Source organism: Podarcis muralis, chromosome 6 (assembly GCF_964188315.1).
Source record: "Podarcis muralis chromosome 6, rPodMur119.hap1.1, whole genome shotgun sequence".
NCBI lineage: Eukaryota > Metazoa > Chordata > Lepidosauria > Squamata > Lacertidae > Podarcis > Podarcis muralis.
This window is the reverse complement of record NC_135660.1, coordinates 45,243,619-45,261,852: the sequence shown is the minus strand read 5'-3', so window position 1 is coordinate 45,261,852 and position 18,234 is coordinate 45,243,619. Positions and strand designations below refer to the sequence as shown.

The following is an 18,234-nucleotide window of genomic DNA, read 5'->3' as shown; positions in this document are numbered from 1 at the left end:
CTTTCCCATGTCATCTCTGTCACTCTTGCCTTCAGTCTACTCCTCAGAAGATCTTGAAACACGCTGGTGACCGCCAGGCAAAAATAGTTCACCAGGACCAGGCTTTTTTCACATTCTGCGCTGGAACCAAACCTCAGGATCTGCTTTTTTAACCAAGCTCTAAAACTGCTGGTGTATCAGCACGTGCACACACATCAGTTAAACTAACAAGTGATTGTGTCTCTGCTTTCTTCTGCCCCTTTGCTAAGTTAGCTAAGAATTTCAGTATTGGTGATTTCAGCTACTATGCATAAAACAAATTTCTAGACAGGGATGGTGACTAAGTCATAGTCAACTTAATTATATACTGGGTTTCACACAAATACTGCATTTTCTAAAAAAATGCATCTGTGTTCAAAGTGGCTCATGAACAAAACAGAGTAGTCTAAATAAAGTAGTACAATATGGATGCATATTAAAAGCATATCACTGCAACACAATAGAACAAAGCCCAGCAATTTAACAGTTCATTTACCATACAGCAAAATATAGCAGAGCATAAAGCTCATTTATCGGCAAACATCCAAAAATAGCACCAAACCTGGTAACGTTAGCAACCGCCCCCTACCAAAACTCAATTTTCAAGACCAGAAACTCTCCTATAAGGAAAGGTTGCAGCCTTTGAGACTTTTTAGTTTAGACAGTAAGGAGAGTAAGAGGGGACATCATATAAGTTTATAAACTTATGCATGGCATAGAGAGAATGGATAGAGAAGAGTTTTTCTTCCTCTCCCAGTTGTTGAGTGTTGGAAGATTCGGGACAGATAAAAAGAAGTACTTCTTCATGCAGTGCAAGGTATACTTCTGATTACCAACTGCTAGGAACCACAGAAGGAGAGAAGGCTGTTGTGCTCAGGCCCTGCTCCAGGGGTTTCCTACAGGCATTTGGCTGGCCTCTGTGAGAACAGGATGCTGGATTAATGACCTGATCCAGCAGGAACACCAAGCAGTTGCCACAAGCCAACAGTAGGGGCAAACACACTTATCTCTCTGCTTTATTGTTGTAGCAAATGTCTAGGTTATTCGTTTATTTTAAACTGTAAAGTATAACCCAGCTTATAGCCCCAAAGCAGCTTAGCTCTTTCTTTCTTTCTTTCTTTCTTTCTTTCTTTCTTTCTTTCTTTCTTTCTTTCTTTCTTTTTCCTTCCTTCCTTCCTTCCTTCCTTCCTTCTTTCCTTCCTTCCTTCCTTCCTTCCTTCCTTCCTTCCTTCCTTCCTTCCTTCCTCACCTTGTTAACTTGCTTAGTGTGGTGTAGTGGTTAAGAGCGGTGGACTCCTAATTGGTTTGCGTTCCCACTCCTCCACTGGCTGGGTGACCTTGGGCCAGTCACACTTCTTTGCAGTCTCTCAGCCCCACTCACCTCACAGAGTGTTTGTTGTGGGGGAGGAAGGGAAAGGAGATTGTTAGCCACTTTGAGACTCCTTAGGGCAATGATAAAGCGGGATATCAAATCCAAACTCTTCTTCTTATCCTTCCCTTTTTATCAAGCTACATTCTACATTCATCTTTTTGCATAATAAACACAGATGTTTAAATGGATCACGTGCACATCATTTTCTCGGCCTACTGTCCATCTGTTACAGAAGGCCGTTGCTTACAGAATCAAGCTCAATGCAATAATAAATAATTCAGGTAGTCCAGAGAATGCGGCAGTACTTCTGTGCACCAGAGACGCATCCATAGTCACGTACATGTTTCTTTCTCTTAAAAAAAAAGTGTCTTCCATATGAGATCTTGACGCAAAGAAGCAAGGCTGTGACTTACTGATGAATATGCTTTTCTTTGTGCCTTGCAAGTGACGTACATCCAACCAGACTTTCCTCAGGATACCTGACCACCAGAGCCCTTTAGTATGTGGGAGTTTTGGGGGCAGGTGCCAGGGGTGTTAGAAAATATGAATGTGTTGATTTCCTAGGGTAAAATTAGAGGAGGGGTGGGGAGGTTAGGAAGTTTGTGAGCCCAAGGCTCACTAGTGTAACACTAAATCATGGTTTGGCATTACAAGTCAACTGACAGTGTGAAAGTTTGCAGTACCAATGCAGTATTAAACTTAAATGTGAATTTTGCTCCAGTTCTTCTAATGGCAAAGAACTGAAATAGACTGACAGAGCAAACCTCTGTATATCACTGTAGAAATAATATGTTTGTGATTGTGAAGGTTTTCTGCAACTTTTGAATTTAATCCTGCACAGTTTACTTGTTTGCACAGGCTGTTTAATTGTACAACTTGTTAATTCATATTGATATGGCTGCCACTGATACTGAATCAGAGAGTCAGTGCTTATAGCTTTGTCCTCCTTTTTGTGTCTGTGTTATACTGAAACAGGCTATGAGTTCATCAAATCTAGTGTACTGTTGCATACTCTATCAGCAGCTCTCCAAGGTATCAATCAGAGATTTTACCTCTTGCAGGGCTTGCACTTGTCCCATGCCTAGAAAGCAAAGGTCCAAGTGGTTTTCTGCTTGAGCCAGTCTTTTCCCAGGGAAGATCCACTCTTTAGTGCTAAATCAGAGCAAACCCAAATTGCTGTTTACTCCAATTGAGTGCTAAAGCACTGGGACAAGAGGAAGTGTGGTAAGCCCTTACATGATGCTCTTTATTAAATGTAAATGCCAGATCTGGGAGATATATGCAGATCCAGATTCCTAAATCTGTACCTAGTCATCACAAAACAAATGTTTGACGGTATGAAAGCAACACAAAGTGACACCAGCAGAAGTTCACTCAGACCCAAATAAAACTGCAACATAAATTTCAAAAGCCAAATTTCCCTGGCAGATCACAACATACCTCTTAAAAAAGATTTCCCCCGCTTTTAACAGCCTCGAATCCCTGTTGGGGAGAAAGGTGGAGTATAAATAAATATAGAACAACAGCAGCAACAACTAGTATTAAATATGTGTATATATGTAATGTGCTTGGCCACTGGGCTATGGACTTCTTTGTTCTTCAACACTTTCGTTCCATCTCTGAGAAGCACCTAAGGAGCATCAGATTCTGGCTACTGCCTGGCTTCTAGTTAGCTGCAGCATCTTATCAGGTTTGGGATTACCCATCCAGCCCCTGGAAAGAACAATATAAACAATAACTCAGTGAAGTTCCTCTTGCCATTTCTTGAGACAACAGATGGGAATTAGCAGGAGGGGCAGAGGTGATTGCCAGGAGCTACTGTTTACTTTAGCAATTATGATTGCCAAGTTTCCCCAGGACTGTATAACTCCAAATGTAAAAGTCTATTATGCCGGTTACTCTTCAAGTGCCTGCATGGTACCACAGGGAGCATTAAAACATATGAGCAAGCAGTTGTTGTTAGAATATCCTGCATTTTGAAAGGCAGCCAGAGCCATCTTAACCAGGATCTCAATGTATTCCCACTTATCATTGTTTGTATAGCACTTTCAATATGCAAAATGTTTTGTAATCTTGCTTGTGTTTGCCCTATAATAGCTTTGTAAGGGAGGTGATGATGGGCAGAGCAATTCTATCCTCTTGTTGCCCAGAGACTGGAGATCTGCTGCTGCTGCTGCTATGCTAACAGAACAGCTGCTGTATCCAATGTGTGCTCAGCTTGGGAGGTGAAAAACAAACAAGCAGTCAATCAAGAGGACCTCTATCTGAATTATTAGTCTGGCTCCTCTATGGGCCATCTAGACTCTGTTAACCCATCCCACCACCTTCTGTTTTGCCTGATAGGCCAGCATCCCAGCAGGACACATTGCTCCTCCTCCTTCTTTTTATCCTCATTCCAGACAGTTGCTTCATATACCAGCAGCAGCCACTACCACCCTGCTTTCACATGCCAAGAGGCCTGTTCTTTGACATTGCAGCAGGGGTGCTAACCTGTGCCCCTCCAGATGCTGCTGGACTAGAACTCCCACCAGCCCCAGCCAGCATAGCTAATAGTCAGGGGTGCTGGGAATTGTAGTTGAGCAACTGGTTCTCCACCACTGCAGTACAAAGTGCCAGAGTGAGCAGAGAGAGTATGGGCCAACTCTAAACAGCACAGCAAGCTCCCTGCCTGTCCCCGTCAAGAATCCTTTCCTGAGAAGTCAGATCCTGCTTGGGTGGAAGGGGAAAGGGATCCCTATCTATCAATCCCTAACAAGAATGTAATAATACATGCCAATCTTTAGTGGAGAGAAACTGGAGCTAGAGGAAATCCTGAAAGAGAAAGCCACATGTGTGGAGTTGCCAGTCACTTTCCCCAGCTGGGCTCCTGTGCCAATTTTCAACCAAGAGGACTGACTTTTTCATGTTTAATTTTAAGAGAGTCCAATGTTCCCAAGAGCCCCTAACACACTTATCTTTTCCATCTGTGAGTTTTATCTAATTCTCAGTAAAATTCTACTCCTAGAGTTTTAATTTTAAGAGCCAAGCAAAAGCAATGCTGATAAAGCATCATAACTCTCCTGGCCCATGTTTTCTGTTGGTAGAGATGATGGGAGTCAAGTGCAGAGAAAGTAACTAAAACCGTTTGTTTTGATTGAGGTTTTGTGGAGCAAAGAAGTTCTTGTTCCAACTGTACTTTTGGATGACATCAATGTCTAGAATGCTGTTTCTAAAAGGCTGCAATTCCCTTAGTGGTTCTGTTGCCTTCAGAGAGAGAGGAGAGGGCATAGGGCTGTTGCAAAGAGCTAAGAAGATTGGGGCGAGGGGGGGCATGGACCTATGGGCATAAATATGCATAAAATTTACATATACTAATTCATGAGTACAGATACAGATATAGAATTTAAATGTCCAAGAAAGCAAGGCAACTAAATTGATATCCAAATCACACACACCAATAAATTATTCAGTAAATTGGCACCACTCCCTCGATTGCCCCAGATTGCTTCCTCTTTGAATCAATTAATTTCCTAAGAGATCCTGCTGTAAGTAAATTCAGTTCCTTTCAATTACCCCCATCCTTCCCCCCGTATTGTATCTAGATAAATTCATATTTGTCTTGTATGTAAATAGGCTTGAGATGGTAGTTTAGAAGGTGATTAATAAATTGATGATAATGTTAAATCAATTTATTTCCCCAAATTATTGTCCTACCCAATAATTCATATCATCACCCCAATTCTGTTTCCCCTGAATTCTTCACCTACACAGAAGCATGTGAGGCACTTAGAAAAAGATTCAGGATGCCATTGAGCATATCCCTGGCAATGAACCACCTAAGTGACTAACAGTGCAATTCCATATATGTTTACTCTAAAATAAGCACCAATGAACTTGGAGGGAATTAGTCCCAGATAAATGCATATAGCACTGCATTCTAAACCAGCTTTTTAAGGAGTGAGACCCATTGAATACAGTGGGATTTCCTCCTGAGATAACATGTAAAACAGTGGTAGCCAACGTGGCACCCTTCAGAAGTTGTGAACTACAACTCCCATTATCCCTGACTATGCATTGGCCATGCTGGAAAGGACTGGCAGGGGTTGTAGTTCACAACATCTGGAGGGCATGACATTAGCTACTCTTGTTGTATAGAATTGTGCTACAAGGATGCAAGCCTAAGCACACTTACCTGGGATTGAGCTCAATGGGATTTCCTTCTGAGTAGACATACATAGGATTGCACTGCAAGTAACCAGGCTGCATCATTTTGGAAGGACCTGTTTCTGATGCACTTGGTTCTTGGACCTTGGAAGAGGATGACTGTAGAGCCAGGGGCTTAGATTCTGTTATTTGTTTCTGCAGTCTCTTGTGGTTTTTTGCAGCTCATGGGAAAGAAAATAGCTGGGGCACTAAAACGCTGGCCGAGTGCCTCAGCAAGCAAGGCTCATCTTTCACGCTCTGTGACAGGCACTTTCGAACTGTGTTCCAGGGAACCAGGGGTTCCTCAGAAGCTTATCGGCGTTCCTCAGAGAGAATCCAAGGAATGGCGGACAAGCTTCGCTCAACGCTTCATGTGCAATTGTGTGAAAATGTTTGGTGCATTCTATGCCACGCTGTCAGTTCAAGCAGGACAGCAGTGAGCCTGATACCCTTCCCCCCCATGAACTTGACTATGTGCTCTAGGCCCCTAGAATATTGCCCTGAATACTTTGCAGCAGAATGGGATTTCTAGTGCAAATGCACCTGTTCCCAACACACAGCCAAATGAGATATGGCAGCATTAAATTCATGTTTCTACTCGGGCTTGTGTCACATATGTTGAAAGAAGGGGTGGTGCCTGATTTCAAAAGCAAAAAGGGGCTTGCAGGTGAGGAGGACACAGCCCATCTGCTAGTAATGCACTTCTCTGCAGCCCTTCTCCCCAAACGCTTTTTCTCACAGCTGAGAGCCAACTCTGGAGTGTGGGGAGGTGCTCAGTATAACACCCAGTAATGAGCTGCTCTCTTGCAGGTAGCCCTCTAGTGGATTTACCTAGTGGTAGTTCTCCTCCAGTTAGAGCCTAGTAGTTTGCTATTTTAGGTTTCCCACAGTGTTCCAGAGCAGCTTTTACAAATCTGGTGCTCTCCAGATGCTTTCTAGTACAACTCCCATCAACCCCAGCTGCCATGGTCAATGGTGTAAGGGATTATGGAAGTTGTAGTCTGAAACATCTAGAGGGCACCAGGCTGGGGACACTTTGTCAGGTACTCCAGGGCACTGTGGGAAATTGTAGGCTGCAGTCCTATAAGCATCATTGAACATAGTGGAACATATATGCACAAGCAAATGGGATTGCGCTGCGAGTTTGTTTCATCTAATGTTCTGCTGCTACTGGGATGTTTATTGCTGATTGGTTTGCAGGGAGGTCCATGAATTGGAGAGGAAAGAGAGCCAGAGGGAAGTAACAAGATCCTCTGGCATGATTGAGCTGATTTCTCTACATGCCATGTAGGTCAACTGCCTTTTTATATATCACTAAGTATTCAAGTGAACTGCAAACTGGTTTGTGCATGTTGAAGTGCTCTTTTAGAAACCTGATTTTGGCAAACTGCTCATCTGATAAGTTTTCTCTTCTACCAGGTTTCAAAACGGGATCTCATTGATGCATTTAAAGCATGCTTGTTGACTTTGGTTGAATGTACACAAGTCTATTATTAGTAATTTATATTTATTTAATTTGTATACTGTACTGCCCTTCATCTGAAAATCACAGGGCTGTTCACAACATAAAATTAAACATGAGAACACAAAATACATAAAACCAAACCAAACCAATAAAGCCCCTCCCCATTATTATTTTTAAAAAGGTCATAGAATGTTAGTCATAGGCCTGGTTATAGAGGGGGGAAATGGCCTGGCACCTAAATATATGTATTGAAGGTGCCATGCGAGTCTCCCTGGGGAGAACATTGCAGACACAGGTAGCAGAAAAGGCTCGTTCTTGTGTTGCCACCTTCTGGGCCTCTTGGAGGAGCCACACGAAGAAGGACCTCAGATGATGATTGCAGGGTCTGGGTTGGTTCATATGGTGAGAGGCGGTCCTTGAGATATTGCTCCCCTGAGCCATTTAAGGCTTTATAGGTCAAAACTAGCACGTTGAATTGGGCCCATAAACAAATTGACAGCCAATGCAGTTGAGCCAGGATAGGTGTAATATGCTCAAACCGTCTTTCCCTGGTGCGCAACCTGGCTGTCGAATTCTGCACAAACCAGTTTCCAAACCAACTTCAGAGGCAGCTCTACCTATAACACATTGCAGCAATCTTAGAGGTATTATTCTGTATGGGGAAGGCCTTGGTTTTGCTCCTAACCCCAGGTTTAGAATTGCAGCCTAAGTTTTGCATGTTCAGCAGCTATAGATAAGGCTATGATTCTGAACCAAGTAGTAAGACATTCCTTGAAAATATCATCAACCAGCCCTCCTTCAGGAGCACCAGGACTGTAGTTAAGAAAAAAAAAGCATGGTGGAGGCAGAAATAAATGCTGCAAACCTTCCCTGTTCTGCACATAGACACTGGAACTGCAGGTGGATTTCCCCTTTGCTCTGCATGCAAAGTCACACAGCAACAATTTTCTGAAACATTTGATTTTCATCTCCGTCAGAAAGATTAAAGGACACGTCCTTTCATTTCCAGATAAATAGTTTGCTGCTGCTAAGCCTGAAGTGAGCCATTAGAATGCAGCATGCAATCTACAAGTTGTTGGAGTGCTTCAGTTGTTTTATGCAAGCGAGAGAACAGAGATCACAGACTTGATAGTCCATAACTGAGGAAGCCTGTTGTGACAGACACCAACTGAACAGACTTGTGATATTGTTTTTCAAAATATGACAAAACAGTGGTGAAGCTATGCATGGGAATGTCTCATACCTCATATTTGTCTTTTTAGTTATGCTTCTGTTTCTGATCTGTATTTGGAAATATGATATAAATGAATGCACTTACTTCATTCTCTGCATGGCTTAGAGAGGGTGCATATTCTGGAGCAGGCACCCCCAACCTGTGGCCCTCCAGATTTTTTTGCCTACAACTCCCATGATGCCTAGCTAACAGGACCAGTGGTCAGGGATGATGGGAATTGTAGTCCAAACATCTGGAGGGCCAAAGGTTGGGGATGCCTGTTCTGGAGCATACCATTTGAGAATTTGTTGATGCTATATATAGGGAAAATTGCATATTCTTTTTCTCCTCCCCGTACAGAAGCCATCAAGGTGGCCAACAGGACCCCCCTCCCTTCCTAATGACATTTGAACTGTTGTCGCACAATCACTGAAGTTATTTTTCAGTCCTTGCACAAAACAGACAGGCACAGTGAATGCTCTCTCTATTTTCCCTGCTTCCCTTGTGTATGCATGTTTATGTAGCAGAACTATGCATTAAAATATGACTCAGTTGGAAACTGGACACTAACTGGAAATTCTGAAGAGGTGTCCTAAGGTTGTCTGAGTCAATGTGATAAACATGTGAAGCTGCCTTGCACTGAGGAATGCCACTGTTCCAGCTAGCAAAGGGTCTAACCTTTTTAGACCCAGCCCCCCCCCCCCCATTTAGCAGAAACATGCATTTGAGGACTCATTCCTTAATTTTAATGTTTGTGTGGTTATAAACTATCTTAGGTTAGACTGTGGTTGCATTCAGGTCTGGGAAATATTGTGTTAGTTTCACTGGTTATAATGCTAGCTCTTCTGTCCCATTTTCTAACCTTCCTTTCACACTCCAGTGCCTATTGCGTTTTGACTGATAACACCAGCCTGTCTCTTTCATTTACACCAGTGGGTGAGTTGTGACTTAGCAGCAAACACTGTTTCTACTCCTCCACCCTTTCCACACGTGCATACTTCTGTTTCCCTGTGATTCCCCCATAAAAACAGCAGAAAAGAATTGAATGCTGATATTTGTTGTTGTTTAGTCGTTTAGTCGTGTCCGACTCTTCGTGACCCCATGGACCAGAGCACGCCAGGCACCTCTGTCCTCCACTACCTCCCGCAGTTTGGTCAAACTCATGCTGGTAACCTCGAAAACACTATCCAGCCATCTCGTCCTCTGTCTCCCCCTTCTCCTTGTGCCCTCCATCTTTCCCAGCATCAGTGTCTTCTCCAGGGAGTCTTCTCTTCTCATGAGGTGGCCAAGGTGACCTGGAGGAGGAACCGGCAAGCCACTCCAGTATCCTTGCCAAGAAAACTCCATGGACAAAGACAACGGGAATGCTGATATAATGCCCCAAAATTCGTCTCTGTACTCTCATTATTTTCTGGGTTAAGGGGGCTGCAAATAGATTTTTTCCTGGAAGCAATTAATGTGGAAAGGTATGCTATATATTCTGCTAGATTTCCAGAAGTGGCTTTTGCACCATGTGAAAGCTCAAATATAATGTGGATATCAACAGTTATCAACATTGGGCAAATGGAGTAAGTCTCTGTGTGAATGCAGCCTGTAACTCACCCAGTAGTGGGTCTCAAGGCACCAGTTGAAGACCACTGGTCTGTTCTGACTGGCAGTGGACAGTAAGTCCTTGCTACTGCATGTCCTTTTGGCTGAAGATGCCAGGGTTTGATCCTTCTGCATGCAAGACATGTGCTCTAGCAGTTCTGCCATCTCCCCTGTACCTTAGTGATGGAGGACTGCACTTTGCCAAGTTGATCAGAGTGATCCCAGGTTTTGATTACCACTTGACATATTTGTGTGTTGCTGGGGTGGTGGTGGAACTATGACAGTATTAAATTGTGGTTTGTTGCACATTTAAGTGTCGTTTAAGTGTCTTTAAGTTGAAGAACTGGGAAATTGATGCCCTTGGCTTCATTCCTGAGTTTCAAAACCCACTTCCAAATTGTGCTAGCCCATGTTCTCAGATGAGGAGATTTGCAAGTCAATGATGTGTTTGAATAGGCATTCAGTTAAGAAAATAAAAGGAATTAGGTTGGCTAAAGGATACAAAGGTACCTCTGACAGGTATAGCAGATGTTGCTTTATCAGAGAAAAGTGTTTGTTTTGGTGTGCTCAGGTAATAAGTAGCATTTGGTTTTATAGCTTGGAAGCTGGTTTTCTGTAGTTAGTCATAGAAAATTTAGGATGGAGATTCCACCATTCATTAGCAGCTCATAATGTAGCATGAAATGAACACAAATGTTTTAGATTCCTAACCCACCTCCTCTGAATGGCTTGGTGTTGGTGGTGATGATGACGGTGGTGGTGATAAAGCAATAGAATAACATTCCCACTAATATAGGATACTCTTTTAAATTACAGTTCTGGGCCAGAGTTTGCTTGCACTGGCTTAACATTAGCCACCGAAAGTCAAACAAAGCTTTGCAGCGCTTTTGGCAGACATGCTCCAATTTGGACTTTGTCAAGATGACACAACATTTCAGTAGCTGTCTGACAGTATATATTGGTGTTTTATTTGTAAAGTAAATTGAACAGGGCAATTACAAGTTAAGATCATAACAGCATTCCTGCTATAATCTAGGATTATTGTAAAAACTTGCAGTTTCTATAACATATAGGAAATAGATGAGAAAATAAATAAATAGAGTCAATTGGGATATGCAGGGGAAAAGAAAGAGAATAAATTTATGGAACCACAGAAAGGGGGGGGGAGTTGAAAACTGATATATAAGAATTCTTTCTTTCTTTCTTGTTTATTTGTTATAAATGAAAATCATTCATAATCAATCAATCAATCAATCAATCAGTCATAAGAGCATTGAGTTTAGAGAGCTCCAGGCAAGGGCCACATGTCTCTAAATCCTCCTGGAATGTCAACACTTGACTTTTGTCCTTCCAAGTCCAGTTCTAGTCGCAAGACTCATCCTTCAGCAAGGCTATAAAAGCGCCTTTCCAAGGTGATGTGCCACCTCCTGTGTAACAACATTTTGTTTCCCACAAAGTACTAATTGCAGCACCTACTCAAAACAAACCATGCAAATATGTCACCTACAGATCATCACTCTTTTGTCTCTTTGTTTACTATCAGCTTGATAGCAAATCTGTTGAAATTCTATGACTGGGGGGGAAGAAGTGCTCTTTCAGCTTGAGTAATCAGAACTTCTAGCTAATGTTTGCTCAAGTGATGGCTACCCAATCTCCTATGGCTGCTATGTGACTACATTCAGCCCCCTACACCAAGGCCATTTATTTCCCCATCTCTATAATCTTCCTCTCTGAACTGTGCCTTCTTTCATTAGAAATCTCTTCTCCTGTATCTACCGTTTAATGGAGGGGAGGTTAATGGAGTTTGCCCATTGCTGATCTTTCTACCTACATGCGATTCTTAGCAAATGACATTCAAAGAATACTTCACAGGAGCGAGTTCCATAGTTTAACTGCACTGCACAAAGAAGTACTTTTTATCTGTCCCGAAACTTCCAATGTTCTATTTCACTGGGTGTCCAAAAGTTCTATTGTTACCCACTTTCTCCGCTCTGCACCTAAGTTTATAAACTTATATCATGCCACCTCTTACTTGCCTTTTCTCTAAAAAGCCCAGAACATACACTTTCATTGTACCTTGTTCCTTTCTCTACTGGAAAGAGAAAACTTGGGTAGGATGCAGAAGCTTATTCAAAGAAACTTCCTTAAGAGAGAGAGGCGACCCCAGAGGTTCTGGTATGTAGGTGAGGGCCTTCTCCACCTATGTTATGAAGCTCCCTCCTGTGGAAGTTCCAGTCAACCTCTTTTCTCTTAGCTTTTCAGCACCCAGCTAAGACATGTTTATTCCAATGGGCATTCAACCTGTTGGGTTGAATTGTTGTAATATTTATCATATTACTTGTACATTATTGTTTTACCTGCAAACCATTTCCTGTTTGCAGCATTTTGATTTTTTATATACAAAATGCTTTTGTATATTTTGTAAATGGTAAAAGCTACCCTTAATATTGGCATATACATCTTCCAAACATATGGAGGTATGTTTAAAGTGCTCTGTGTGGCAGCTGTTCTCAGGTGACATTCATGTAGAATGTCACACCATTCAGATCTGGGAGGTGTCTGTGTGCTCACTATATGAATGCCTGAAAGGAGAAGTTTGTGGTAAACAGTGACAGGAGCAGATATGATGATAAATCATTACAAATCATCTTCTGTTTTTATGTTTATGATCTGTGAGCAAGTCCCAAGATTTATTCAACCTTTGGGTTTCAGTTTCAGAAGTAGACCTATGGATACTGGTTTGCATCCAGTACTATAGTTCCACTTGTGTGAGACTTCTGCTTGTGTAACAAAACATCTCCTTCCTCATCTCTGAAGTCCACTGTGTACCCTCAAAAGCTGCACCAGAGGGTTGGGGTTCTTTGGATTAGATATTGGGAGAACATGGATAAGACCTCTTTTTTTTTAACTCTTTGCTTAGAGGTCCTCCAAAAGTTGCTAGTGGACACCCAACCAGCCACTGACCAGACCTGCTTAGTTTCAGCAAGGCTGTGATCTCATGTGCCATAAGACCACAATCCAGGAATGAATATTTTTCTTCAACCTTGTATTATCTCATGCAGGATGTACATAGTGTAGCAAATTTTAGCCTCCTTGTGCTGGAGGGAGCCGATAGCAAATCTCTGCTGATGGGATTTCAGCCTATAGTTTGAAATGAACTTTTCTAGTCAAGGGGCAATTTCAGTAAGTGATTGCCATACCTGGACAGCTATGGACATGTAAGGTGTGAATATATTTATATGTGTGAATTTCTGTTCTACTAATACTTATACTGTACGCCTCTAGATCCACAGTCTGTGAGTTGTTGATATTTGAGTTAAAAGTCTAACAGTTTAGCACTTGTTAGTCATCTAGATTTATGACCTGCATGGCAGATGATCAAAGGCACACATAGTGATTTGCTGCTTTATTGAAGCTTTGTCTCTTTTATGGCTGTGACAGATTTAAATCATTATAGTGAGAGCAAGAACAATCGGGTGCACTGCTATATTTTCCCTTTGCTGTAAGCCAAAATTAGAAGTGTCACAGCCAACAGTTTTGAGTTTTGTGAATCTTGGGGTCTTGGAGCTTACATGAACTTTCTTTTCCTTTCTGCTCAGAAAGGGAGGGAAACAGTCCCTCACTCACCAAGGCACCCCTTGGAGAATTCTCACTCTTCTGAAGCAAGGAAGGCCTCAGAGACTTAGCATTGTTTGACAGAGGCCTGAGGGACTTTGGAGACTATACTGTTATTTTTTTCTTTCCCAGGCCCTGGGTCCACTTATAGGGCACTGCATCTGGAGGTCAGCTGCAAGGTTAAGAGTCAATGCTGCAAGATTTTCATGTTCATATAAACTACATTAAGTGTGTTGCTTTTAGGATGAGGCCATACAATTTGGCTGGCTAGACTCTAGAGAACCAAGAAAAGCTTGTGAACACATCTTGATTTTTCAAAGATAAAAGCACACACTAAAAGTATTTAATGTGTGAGCATGAAATGCAAACTGTACATTTGATAGCTATAACTAATATTGATATAGTATATGCACCCTTCATATTTACCCTGAGACCATTACAGTGGTACCTCGGGTTACATATGCTTCAGGTTACATAAGCTTCAGGTTACAGACTCCGCTAACCCAGAAATATTACCTCTGGTTAAGAACTTTGCTTCAGGATGAGAACAGAAATTGCACGCCGGCGGCGCGGTGGCAGTAGGAGGCCCCATTAGCTAAAGTGGTGCTTCAGGTTAAGAACAGTTTCAGGTTAAGAACAGACCTCCAGAACGAATTAAATTCTTAACCCGAGGTACTACTGTATTGCTGAAATGAATTTCTGATACTACCTGACAATCTACTGAGGACCCCAGGTTCAATGCTGTTCGAAAGAATCACACCTTTGTGAAATATAACAGTTCTTGGCTTATTTATAAGTAGGATTAGCCACTGATGGAATTGTTGAGCCAACAAATTGCTTATATGTGTTTATGTATTAACTATTATTTTAGAGTCTCCCAATGGAGGAAGGAGGATTTGATGTTCTCTTGCCAAGGGAACAGATAACCCCTCCTAATGCAGTGCTTCCTTTCTAATGCAGAAAACAAGGTATCTTCTTCAAAAGAGCAGAAGTTGACATTAGGACATGATGTCACGTTATCCTCTGGATCTGTGTCAAAGAAAGCTGGATACTTTCCAGAGAAAACAATGCTTTTTATAATGAACTCCCACCTAACGGCCCTTTAAGTGGATTCTTTATGATTTCGTATAGGATAATTTATTCATCTTGTTGCCCTCTGTAGACAGCAAAGAGGGGGACGCAGCATTATATGGTGGTAGTAAAATCTTTTACTGTGTTTGATACATCACTCAGGGGTTAGCAGAGCCGCTGTTAAACGAATACTTCGCAACTGACATCCTAGTTCCTAATATATTTCAACACTATCTTTCAGAATCCTTCTAAGGGCCTTTCCGCACAACCTTTTTTTAAAAAGTCAATGAGTATTTGTTTCCCAGTTGCAGTGCACAAGCTGCAAGCATTTTGCCAAGACAATACCTTTTCTGTACGGTAAAATGCAGTAAATTTTGCAGGCAATGGGTTGTGTTAGCCATACACAGAGTAGACCCATTTAAATGATCAAGTTGATCATGACCAACTTTGATACATTAATGGTCATTAATGGCCATGACTAACTTTGGTACATTCATTTCAATGGCTCAGCTTCGGCCACATTTACCTCACGGCTTCCCTCCCCCGTCACCAGTTCTGAGAGTTGACAGGAGGCCTCTATTCCCCTCCCAGACCTGCAGTTCTCAGAGTTCTGTGTAAAGAGGGATTGATTTTCTTTTTAAAAAATTAATTTTCATATTGTTCGGTTACAAAAGTATCTGTTTTCTCTCTTTTTTTGGGGGGGGGGGGTCACAGCATTGATCAGTTACATTCAGTGTGAGACATTAGTGTTGAAGAGGGATTGATTGTTAAACCACAAGGACAATTTTAACTCTGTGAAGTGAGCAGAGGTTGCCTCACAACTCTCAGCAACTCCCTTAACAGACTTTAGCCCCCAGAATCCTTTGGGCGAAGCCATGACTGTTTTAAGTGGTCTCATGGTGCTTTAAATGGTATGGTGTGAATATGGCCTCTGAGTAGAACTGAGCTGGATGCAACCAGTGAATCTGCAGCCTTTGCAGTTACAGCGCTCGCTGAAGTAGCAGGTTGTGAGGGGGTAAGCTACAAGCCTATACTTATTAAGGATTAAGCCCAATTTAACACAGTAGGACTTCATTCTCATCTTGGCTTTATTTACTGATGCAGGGGATTTTTACCCCACCCTTCAGTTAAATTCCTGAGGCAATTTCAGAGCTTGAGGTACTGCTATGCAGTTTTGGTGTTTTGACAATGCTAGTGGCTTTCTAATCTTGGATTCTGCTTCTAATAATGGTGTATTCTTGATTGTTAGGGTGGCTACTTATACATCACCCCCAAAAGGGGGGGGGGCAGATGTAGATCTGCATAAACTGTGCATATACTAATATATAGATGCCCATTTAGCAATAACAATAATTCAAACAGAAGTACAGTGGTACCTCAGGTTACGGACACTTCAGGTTACAGACTCCGCTAACCCAGAAATAGTACCTCGGGTTAAGAACTTTGCTTCAGGATGAGAACAGAAATCGCGTGCTGATGGTGCGGCGGCGGCGGGAGGCCCCATTAGCTAAAGCGGTGCTTCAGGTTAAGAACAGTTTCAGGTTAAGAACGGAACTCTGGAACGAATTAAGTTCTTAACCCAAGGTACCACTGTACAGTTCATCTCACCATAGTAGGGAAGACTGTGGCCAGGTGATATGCACACCTGCTTAGTCTGCTCTCCTGGTTCTAACTGCTGATCGGAAACTTCAAGACTCCTGCTTTTATGGCTTCTTAGGACTGGACTGTCTTCTCTAAAGGAGGCCACATGGTCACCCTATTAATTGGGTGAGTCTGGTAAATGATAACTAGGCCCATGGCCTTTTGCTGTTGCCTAGACAACAGAGCAATGTCTTGCATGTTGCACTTCATGCTCCTGCTTCTGCTACTTCATAGCCTAGGTTCAGTTACAGGAATCCATGGAAAAATAGGCACTGGGACATGGTAAGCTGTCTTATACCAAGTCATATCATTAGTCGATCTAGCTTGGCGTTGTCTATACTGACTGTCACTGGCATTTGCTGTGCTACTGAGCTACATGAAGTGGCTTGTTTACGAATTGTTTCATATGAAATAGGCTGGAACAGTTAACAATAAAAGCATTATTTTTTTAAAAAAAATACAGTAAAATAGTGGGAGGTCAATGCTGGAGACACTGTGCACCAACGGCAGATTTCAAGTACTGGTACTTGTGGTCTTGCAAGCACGTTTGGGGCAGGAGAGGTGATAGTGTGTGTGTGTGTGTGTGTGTGTGTGTGTGTGTGTGTTTGTTTTGAAATATTACATAATGTACAGCTGAGTTCTACACTCACTGTATTTTTCTACTCACCAGGCAAGCTGCTTAAAAGGCTTCCAGAAGGGATGTTTATTAACAGCAACTGTAGTTTTTATTATAGAAACACAGACTATTGGTTAAGGCAGTGCTGGGAAATACAGACTACCCAAATCACAGCAGGTTAAGGGAGACAAAGCCACAATGATTCTGCTGGGGAGATGTCATCCTTCCCCCATGCTATTGGAATAGTAAGTGGTTTTATTTATATAGAAACCAGAAGATGGTTATCACATACTGAATTAGAAAGTTCTTCATTCCCCCCCTTAACAGTTTAAGTGCAATGAAAAGAGATAAAGAAAAGAAGTGTGTTCTTGGGGTTTCCCCCTCCCTTAAGCTGCAGATATTGAATGTACTGCCTTTTATCTTTCAAAGCCTGCAAGCAATTGCTTTGCCCCAGAGCTCAGAGAGACCAACTGGTGTGCAGGACAGGGAGGATAGGGAACCTCAGCCTATTTATCCAGAAAGACAATCCCAGAAAAGCAGCCTGACATTTACAGAGCCTGCAGAGGAGTGTGGCTCTCTGCAGCTAAGCAGCACTTGAAGCTGAGAGATGAAGTTTGCCCCCTGCACTCCAGCCTTTTTGATTTCCTCCTTCCAGATCCTTATCTTTTGTTATCTCTGGGAAAGCCCAACAAGTCATTCTGAGGACACAGCAGTCAGTCAGTTTTCAGTAGCTCTGGCCTTAATCTGGAAGCACTCAACTGACCTTTAACAGTGTGTAGAAAACTCATTAAATATCAACAACAACTAGAGTTGCATTGTTTAGTCAACTGATTGTTGATCTTAGATTAACTGATTGATTTTGCTCTCCTTTTAATTGATGAAAGGATTTCAATCAGGTTTTCCCCTCCCCCCTCTAAATTTTTGTTTTAAATTATTTTTTACACAGAACATGTAGGTGCTATCTTAGAAGAGACTTGCTCTGCTTTCTGGAACAGAAGGTTATGGTAGCTATGTCTGCTTGTTTGTGACAGGTTTCCACACAGAGGCTGTAATGTCTGATACGATTAATTGTTTGATTACCAGTCATTAGGTCCAACACTGCTGCCTTGGGCCCCACACTATGGGTGCCCAGCATGCTCCGCCACACCATGACATCATGAGACACATGCTGTGAAGTCATGACACTCGCTGTGGCATCATGACATTGTAGTGGGGTTGGGCACAAGCTCCAGTGGCACAGAAGTGACTGGACCCCTCCTGCCCAAACTCTGCACTCTCTCCACTCAACTCCACACTCTCTTCCACCCCCGCCTGAACTCCGCCATCTCTCCCCCTCTCCCCGAACTCCGCACTCTTTCCACAGAGCGTAGTGCCTGTGCACCTGCTCCCAAATTTTGTGGGTGCTCGGGTACCCAGGGCTCCGAGGAGATGGCACCTATGATTAGATCACA

At 42.4% G+C, this 18,234-nt stretch overlaps 1 protein-coding gene and 1 long non-coding RNA gene across 8 annotated transcripts in view; one reads left to right on the top strand and one right to left on the bottom strand.

Annotated features, from left to right (window-relative positions):
- Positions 1-18,234, top strand: part of SH3PXD2A (SH3 and PX domains 2A) — a 241,172-nt gene that overhangs the window by 10,064 nt on the left and 212,874 nt on the right. Inside the window, exon 1 of one of the 7 annotated variants that reach the window (XM_028730371.2) lies at positions 15,523-15,541. The exons of the other annotated variants lie outside the window; for them this stretch is intronic. The gene's annotated coding sequence lies outside the window, so the exon portion shown is untranslated. Of the gene's footprint in view, positions 1-15,522; positions 15,542-18,234 lie in introns of those variants that run through there. 7 annotated transcript variants of the gene reach the window in all.
- LOC144327994 (uncharacterized) lies at positions 2,927-5,695 on the bottom strand. Its single transcript, XR_013393187.1, has 2 exons — positions 5,562-5,695; positions 2,927-3,103 (listed from the first exon to the last, which is right to left on the bottom strand). It is a non-coding gene; the product is annotated as an uncharacterized LOC144327994 (long non-coding RNA).